This window comes from Panthera tigris, chromosome A3, assembly GCF_018350195.1.
Source record: "Panthera tigris isolate Pti1 chromosome A3, P.tigris_Pti1_mat1.1, whole genome shotgun sequence".
Taxonomy (NCBI): domain Eukaryota; kingdom Metazoa; phylum Chordata; class Mammalia; order Carnivora; family Felidae; genus Panthera; species Panthera tigris.
Genome location: NC_056662.1, coordinates 124,292,907 through 124,302,183, shown reverse-complemented (window position 1 = coordinate 124,302,183; position 9,277 = coordinate 124,292,907). Strand labels below are relative to the sequence as shown.

Below are 9,277 nucleotides of genomic sequence, written 5' to 3'. Positions count from 1 at the left end.
AAGCACAAGCCTGCTCTATCGTTAAGCCTCATGAAGGGAGTTCCAAGCAGGACTTGGACCTGGAGAAGAAGGCACCCATGAATGAGTGGAAGTCTGACTTGCCTCTGGAGACTGAGCTATCATGAGCTGGGATGTGAATCTCCTCAGAGACTGAAGTCCTGATGCAGTGAAATCTGTTCCTGGTGGGACCCTCATATCCCTTAGTCTACACAGATGGCCAGCCATAAGACTGCTTCCTGAATCATGGTCATTGAAAGCCTTCCCCACCCAAATAAATGAGACACTATACCCCCAATGCTGAGGGTGCCTTCCCTCAGCATTTTTAGTCTTGTTCCACAAAAAGTCAGTACTGATTTCCAGAGATAAATGAGCTGAAGGTCATGAAACAATCATTCCACCATCTGATTAACATCCACGGTCAATGTCAGAAAGTCAAGGTAAGTGTGGAATGTGGGTTGGAGAGTTCTAGTATAAGGGGAGTCTGCATTATTCCACTCGGCTATTAACTACATAGCTGTAAGCTCTCCCTTTCATTCTTAGAATGCAAAAACTAAGTATAATATGAAAAAAAATTAATGTTTATTTGAGAGAGAGATTGAGAGAGAGAGGGAGAGAAAGAATCCCAAGCAGGCTGCAAACTGTCAGCACAGAGCCCGACCTGGGGGGGCCCGATCCCACGAATTATGAGATCATGACCTGAGCTGAAATCAAGAGTCGGACGCCTAACTGACTGAGCCACCCAGGCGCCAGAAACAAAATTTTTACAGTACTTCTGTTTTAATTACATTTGCTTATTTGCAAATGAAGTACATTTTGTATTCATCCTTGCAACCAATAAGGGCCTAGATGAATGAATGTCATTCATCCAATCATCCATTCAAAAACATTTATTTAAGCACCTGTTAAAATGCAATCGACACTGAAATGTAGGGAAAGTCAGGGTAATTAAGGCAGTTTCTGCCCTCAAGTTTACATGTAGAAGAGCTCCCAGACAAGCAGAAAAAAGAGTGTGATACAGACAAATGAGGGCAATAATTGTTGTGTGCCCACCAGGTACAGGGGGCCTCGAAAGAGAAAACAAACAGCTTGGCTTTGGAGGATCAGGTAGGATTTCATAGAGAATAAGACACTTGTGTCTATTTTGAAACAAGAGTGAGTTTTTTGAATGGACTAAGGGAGAAAGGGCCAATGTAACGTTGTCATTGAGGATATAAAGTAGCAAGTGGTACAGAAATACAAGAGCAAGCTGTGGAAAACATGTGCTCACTAATCACCAGTTCATGGACAGCAGAAACTTGGAGTATACAGCTATATGCACCGAACAAAGACCCAAGTCCCAGAGAGGACAATCAGGGCAAATACAAGGTAGGAGGCAGAGAATGACATTGCATATTTCTGGAAACACTGGTCTTGGCTGATGGAGCACCCACTGAAGTTTCTATAACGTGTCAATGCAAAGTCTGGACTATGACCCAGTTCATCGGGCAAGGGACCAGGCCACTGGGGCCCTTGTCCTCTTACCCCTGGAAGACACTGAGCCTCTCATCTGCCCTTCCCCTTTTCCTTTGACACTCTTCTCACTTTCCTTTTGTTACATTTTATTTATTTATTTATTTATTTATTTATTTAGAACAATAAACACCTTCATTACATGACCAAAGATAGAAGGGAGGAAGCTTTATTTGCCTTTCTGGGCTTTGATTTTCCTAAGATGGAGCTCGAGCTCCTTGCCTTCTAGCACACAACCATCTGCTGGGCCACACTGGCCTGGTCTTGAAGCCATGCGTGCAAGGAACTCGCCCTGCTGGAACGGCTCCTCCAGAAGACTGCTGATTTTGGCATTCTTTTTCCTTTCATCATATTTCTCCTGAATTTTCTTTGAATGTTTTTTGTTTAAAATCCCTTCCTCCTCGGGAACCAGCTTCGTCCCCTTCTTGTGGCCCGGGAGCAGTGCACAGGGGGACCTGTACCACTATGGGTACCAGGTGCTGTCAGTGAACACGATCCAGTTCTCCACCAGGGACTTGGTGTGGACCAGTCGGTTGTTGGATGCATTGTGGACGACTTCAGCAATCCTTGTTTTGTGCATACAACACTTGGAGCCCCAGGAAAAGTTTCCCAGGTCCAGCCTCAAGGCAGAGTACTTACTGCCTCTCAGAACTTGAACTGCGTGTATGCGGTGGGGGCCAATCTTAGTGTTGGCAATGGGGCGTCCCAGCTCGTGCTTCCTGTGGTAGAGCTTTCTCCTGCCCCCGGTCTTGGAGCTCCTGTGCCAGTTGTCCCAAGAGATGCCCATCGCTTCAACCCTGGCTACAAAACATCCTTTCATCACATTTTAATATCTGACTCTCCTCAAGTGTTTTTTTTTTCTAATAATAATTTTTCCTCAGGAGAGAACACAAAGCATTCATCTCTTCACTGGCTTCTCTCTGTCAGCCTAAAGTTCCTAAGACCAAAATTTGTATGATGCTTCTGCCTCCCCACCAAGGGCACCCTCCTCGTGCAGACAAAGGGGAGGCCAGAAGTCCATCTACTCTTAGCCCTGTAACCAGTGCCCCATCTTAGGCAGCACTGGAAAATCCAGATCCCCTATTCTCCTCCGATATTGAAAACCTGGAGTCATTGAATAAGCAATCCTCTATTAGAGAAGAAAAAATTACATTCCTAGTGGCAGTCAGCAGGAGGCAGGGGCTCTTCCAGCTTAATGACTTGCAAATCAAAAGCATGAAAACCAGAGTGCACCTTTTGAACCTCTTTCCCATTCAGCCTCGATGTCCTCATAATTTTCTCCCATAGCGTTCCTGTTATTTTTGCTACCAGAGCAATAACCTTCCTTGTGCATTTTTAAAATGTGGGAGGAGGAGCTGTCCAGTGATCTCAAAGCATATGTTTTTGATTCTCATAAGATTATGGATACCAAAGGAATAAAAATGGAAATCACTACTGCCAAGATATGAAAGAAAGTTTGCATAGTAAAATAATTTAAACCTAACATTTGGACCCAATAAGGCAAATGGAACGTTTTTTCCATATTTTTGGAAAATGTGCATTTTCTTCACATTAAGTGGTACCAATAAAAAATAATGATTCTCACTCAGTTTATTTCTATAAATTAGATTGGCTTATAGTTTTCCAGGACATGGTTTTGTATCAAGCTATATGGCAAACACCTGGGCATAAAATCCGCTCCACTGTTTGTTTCCATGTGGGAGAAACAGGTCGCCATGCCTCTCTTCTAAATCTAGAGCAAAGGTCAGCTCAAGCCAGTTAGTATATTTAGTCCTCTCTAGCTGCCGAGAATGTGTTACATCAACAACTTGTGGAGGTCCACGAGCAAAGCCAGGAAGTTCCTCCCAGAGACACAGGGCGACCATTTCCCGGTTAGAAACCGGGGGATTCTGCAATACATGCTGGTAAGCACGTTTGACTCATCCTGGAGTCAGATAAAGAAACAGAGAAGACCGAATAAACAAGAAAGGATTCAAAAACACTCCCAGGTGGAATCCACGCAGGACCACCCTAATCTAGGGGAATGAGAGCATAGCCATGTAAATGCTAAAGAAATGGGAGGGGGGATGCGCCTGGGGGGAGGGGGGCTCCGTCGGTTAAGTGTCTGACTCTTGATTTAGGCTCAAGTCATGATCTCACGGTTCATGAGTTCAAGCCCCATGTTAGGTTCTGTGCTGACAGTGCGGAGCCTGCTTGGGATCCTCTGTCTCCCTCTCTCTCTGCCCCTCCCCTGCTCTCTCTCTCTCTCTCTCTCTCTCTCTCTCTCTCTCTCTGTGTGTCTCTCTTTCTCAAAAAATAAACTAAAAAAAAAGATTTTTTTTAATGCTAAAGAAATGGTGGGTGGATGGGGATGAGGAGATGGGGAAAGGAGACAGAAGAAGGAGAGGGGAGAGAAGAGATGGCAGAGAGGGAAGAGATTAAAGTAGATGTTCGATCTGGAGCTCATGTTGTCTAAAAACAAGAGTGTTAACACAGAAGATCTTCCTGCAGTGGCAAGGCTGTGAGGGACCTGAACTCGGGCTGAAATGGTGGGTTGAGCACTGAGTCAGGACCAGCAGTGAGGCTTCGGAGCCCACGAGGCTTCAAGCCCTGCGGCTCCTGGATGCAATCTACAGCCGCTGAGAACCCCCTTTTCTCGCGATCTCATGTGACAAATTCCTTTCTTCCCCATCTCTCAGGCCTGTTGGAAAGCTCAAAGAGAGATGAATGCGAATGAACTGTGATCACTGTAAAATATTCCACACATGGAGTATATACGGTGGAAAGAGTGGAAGGTGGTGAATTATTTATTATTCTCTGGCTCGAGTGTCAGCTGTTTGTAAGCCTTCATGTCCCCCAGCAGCTGAGGCACTATCCACTGAGATTTAAATAAAATTGCCTTGAATCCCTGGCCCACAAACGGTAGGAAACCAAGCATCCTTTCCAACATCCCAGAGGATTCTTAGGGGGGCAATTGTGTCCTCGTTCCCTCCTTACTCCAATCTCCCACTCTTGCTGGGTTTTCAATCCCTTCAGTTTTTATCTCCTGCAGGTGTTGGACTGTTTTTGTTCATCAGTGGGGCCAGCCTAAGTTCCAGCATTTCCCCCACAGCACTATGGACACTGGACTGGGCAGACAGAGATGTTCATGAGGATCTGGAGATACAAGGTAGTGTTGTATGTACTATATACAACGCAGAGAACAACCTAAAACTCAATGCCAGGGATTCCTTTGTTAACTGTCCCTGGCTCCTCTGGACACTGGAGAAACCTCGCTGGCCACCTGCGCACACAGAGCCCCAGCCCACTGCCACCCAGGTGATTTCTCTTTCCCTCTCTCATCTCTCTCATCAGGCTACCAGCCCCCCCAGTTCTGTCCACTCTTCTACCTGTCCCTCTCATCTGGGTCTAGTGCAGGAGAATCAACTCAGGCTACACAGTAGAATCTCCTGGGGACAGGGTGGGGGAGGGACGGTGTTTAAAAATAGTGACGCCCAGACTCTACCCCAGGCCATTACGTCAGAGGCTCTGGAGCTGGGGCAGAAGCACACATACTTTTCCAAAGCTCCTAATGTGCAAGCACAGTTGAAAACCACCTCCAGTCTAATGCATGTCCTAGGGCAAGCTCACCTTTTGTACTCAAAAAAGCCATCAAGGTATTTCACCAAACAAAAGACAATTCTCTCCCTGAGAGAATTACTGCCAAGTTTTTAACTGGACATTATTTTTTACCTGCCACAAATATTATCTTTAGAAATTTGCCAACAATCCACACTTCATTATCCAGGAGTCAGGATCTTCCCCCAACATGAACATTTCTGGATGAGTCCCTGGTTCTCCTTGTCCTGGCTCATTTTCCCAGGTCACAAAATAGCAGAGAAGAAACCAAGGAATCCATACAAAGAGGAACCTGGTTTCATTGCTGAGAGACTTTATGGCAGATGGCAATTTAAAACTAAAATGGAAAGCTGACGGTATTTTGGAATCATGTGTACAGAAACACTCTCAACCTTTGTGAGAAAAGGGAAAAAAAAAAGGCGGCCCCATGGCAGTGTTTTGCTTTAAAAACAAACACAAAAGATTTTTGTTTTCTGAATATTTCAGAAAACTTAGATTCTACGGAATAGTGCCATATATATCCTACCCTTCAGGTCTCCTAACAACCACGTAAAGAAGGGAAACAGAGCAGGAATTCTTCATTTTTTTAGCAGAATGAATTTATACTCAGAGTCACACTGCTAGGACATGGGAGAGCTGTTGCTTACAACGTAGCCCTTATCTGAGTCTGTTCTGGCACCTGTAACAAGGTACCATAAACTGGATGGTGTGTACACAGAAATTTACTCCTCACACCTCTGGAGGCTGCAAGTCCGAGATCAGAATGCCAGCATAGTTGAGTTCTGAGGACAGTCTCCTCCAGGTTGTAGATGGCCACCTTCTCATAGCTCCATAGCTCATATGGGGTAAAGGGTTCCAACATAAGAATTTGGGGGGATGGGCCACATTCAGTCCATACCAAGCCTCTTACTCCAATTTAGACACCCTTTCTACCTTATCGTCCTTTTTGTCACCTTGCTACCAGTGAATCTCTCTCTATGCCTGGAGTGTGCATGCAGGTGCACACACACACACACACACACACACACACACACACACACACACACAGCTGCCATCACAGGCTGGGAGGCCACATTCCATGTATGCATGCCTCCTGAACAAGGGTTGATCAATGAAGAACATCAAATGCCCGGGAACATCTATGACTTCTGTTTGTAAGATGGGAGACAAGAAAGTATGTGTGGCACCTGTGACCCACTAACAGAGCCCTTTCCTTCCCATTTCCCCTTCTGTCCCCTGCTGTGCCCTCATGCATTCCCCTTTGAGACACTGCGTATCTTCTCTCAGGAGAGGAGCTGAGGTCAGGCCCTACCTCTGTCTGAACAAGTCTGTGTCACCTGTCCCTGAGGGGAAGCATTTTAGACTCTGTCTTTGTTGGGGTAAAGAATGGTAATTCATAACCTTCTAGGAGTAGGCCTCACACAGAGCTCCAGGAATGTTTGTTAACTGACTGATTCTGGAAGGGCTCAGTGGAGGTCTGGCTCATCTCCTGGCCTTCAGACAGGTAGGTAGGACCTGTGAGGAGGCAGACAGCAGATGGGAGAGACTGTGGGCTGGCAAGTCTTGCTGGGGTGGCCACCGCCCCCACCTGTGCACAAATCAGTCCCTGTGTCCTTCTGTAGGGTGTCCCAAGACTTGTCCAGGAGCAGAGATATCCCACTCCCTATGGATAAGGGAAACTGAGTCCCACTCCTTTTATTTTTTTTAATGTTTATTTATTTTTGAGAGACAGAGCATGACCAGGGGAAGGGGGGAGGGGGAGACAGAATCCCAAGAGGGCTCCACTGTCAGCACCCATGTGGGGCTCAAACCCACAAACCCGTGAGGCCATGACCTGAACGAAGTCAGATGCTCAACCAACTGAGCCGCTGAGGTGCCCCCCACCATCCCTGCTCCTTTTAAAGCAGAGCTGCCTCCATGAAGCTAAGTGTTCTTGGGGCTGCTGAGCCAAAGAGGGGACGCTGAGGTATCAGTCTCCTATCCAATTCCTGTGGAATGTTTGTGATTTTGAATAATTTCTACAAGGCCCTTCAGCTCCAGGCACTGCAGACAACCCTGGGTGAGAAAGAAGAGGACGATGAGATGTCCTAAAAATGCCTCTAAAAACCCGTTGCTTGACAGGACCTATATCACCACCTATTGCCGGGAACATAGTAAAATCCCCCCACCTCCGCCCTCCCATCCTCCCCCTTGTGCTCTCTGAGACGCAGGCTTGGGGACTAAACACATATGGGTCTAGTTGGTCGATCTGTTGTCCTCCAAGGTCGTAAATTCAGACGGTCACAAATCAGCTTCAGGGAAACTTCAGCCCCAGACACGCACGCGCTCACATTCGGGTCCAGGCGTCCAGGCTGAAATATGGCCGCATGTGTTCCCTTCTGCATCGCGGGCCTGCTGGAGATGCCACCCTGTCAGACATGGTTTATGGAGCGGCCAGGAGGCCAGAACACAGTGGCCAGCTACCACCCCAGCCAAGGCGCCCCGAGGCTTTGATCTCCTGCTGCAAGCCCCCGGCATCAGGAGGCTTGGCCAGTCATTCCTGCACAGGCCTGAAATGCAGCTCTCCAAAGTCCCCGGGGGGCTCTGGGTTTCTCCTGCACCCCGCCATGGCATTGTTAGTGCAGACGCTCTTCTTCCCCTAGTAACTCTTTGTGACATCCCATTGTCACCAGCTACACACAGAGCACCCCTGGTCCTTTTCCTTTCCTGGTGCTGACAGCTGACACACAGCCCACTCACATTTTGCATGAAAATGCTCCTTCTTCGAGGCCCTTCTCCAAGAATCTGAGCTTGAATGCAGGCAGGACATTAACTCAGAGCAAGTTTCAAACACTGGGTTTTCTGAGTCCTAGGAGGTAGCCTGGCCTAGTCAACCAGGAACAAATTTACACCTGTCTCCAAAGTTTGTGCTATTATAATGCTTTCCTGATCCAAGGTTAAGTCCAAAGGCGAGACTCACTTGGGAAAAGCACCCAGCATGAGCCTGGAGCTCTCCCGCTGCCCCAGCAAGGCTCTGCAACCTCCAGTGTGCGGGGAATTCACGGCAAAGATTTAAAAGAAACCGACTGATGGCTGGGTCCCCTTCCCAGGTGCGGATGCTTAATTAGTCAGAGGCACAGAAATTTTCAGAGCTCTTCAAGGTGCTTCTCCATGTACAGCTGAGGCTGAGAACAACTGAGTGGAGAGAGTGTCACTTATCCCCAGTTTCTCTTTGAGGCATTCCCCCGGCTGGGTGAAGAGAGTTTGGGAGGCACCCCAGCACTCCAATTACCATTCCATCACCCCCTCTTTCATTCCCTGCCATTTACTGGGCACTCACATTGTGGGAGGCACTTTGTGTTAGCCCTAGTCTAGCTTCTCCAGAGAAGCAGAGCCAACAGGATGTGGCATATATACAAATATACATACATATATATATATATATATATATATATATATATATAGAGAGAGAGAGAGAGAGAGAGAGAGAGAGAGAGACTTATTAGCAAGAATTGAGTCACATGATTACAGAGACTGAGGTGTCCCAGGATCTGCCTGACGTCAGCAGGCTGGAGACCCAGGGGAGCTGCTGGCATTAAGTTCCAGTCTGAGTCCCAAGTCCAAAGGTAGGAGAAGACTAATGTCCCAGCCTAGAGACAGGCAGAGAGAGCAAATTCTCTCTTCTGAGACTTTTGTTCCATTCAGGCCTCCGAGGGATTAGATGAATCCCTCCCACATTCGAGAGAACAATAGGCTTCGGTCCATCTACAAATTCAAATGTTCATCTCATCTGAAAACACCCTCATGGACTCACTCAGAATAATGTTTAATCAAATATCTGAGCAGCTCGTGACTTTGTCAAGTTGACCTATGAAAGTAACTGCCACACACCGTTCTAAGCACCACAGGGAATATTAAAAAGATGTGGATTCTTGACCTCAAGGAGCTTCCAGTCTCATGACAATGAAAGATATGCATAGAGAGCTAGTCCCCATGGCGTAGGGCAACCATTCAGAGAGGACAGCAGGAGCTCAGAGGAGAAACATCTGACTTGAGATGGTCACCAAAGTTCCTTCTGGAGAAACTGGCATTGATCCGGGCCGGGAGGCTGTTATGGGTTGAATTGCGTCTTCCAAAAGATATGTTTAAGTTATAACTCCCAGGAATATGACCAGAATGTGATCTTATTTGG

General features: G+C 47.0%; 1 pseudogene; it reads right to left on the bottom strand.

Moving 5' to 3' along the window:
• Window positions 1-1,678: 1,678 nt before the first annotated feature.
• Window positions 1,679-2,339, bottom strand: LOC102959665 (annotated as a pseudogene).
• Window positions 2,340-9,277: the final 6,938 nt, after the last annotated feature.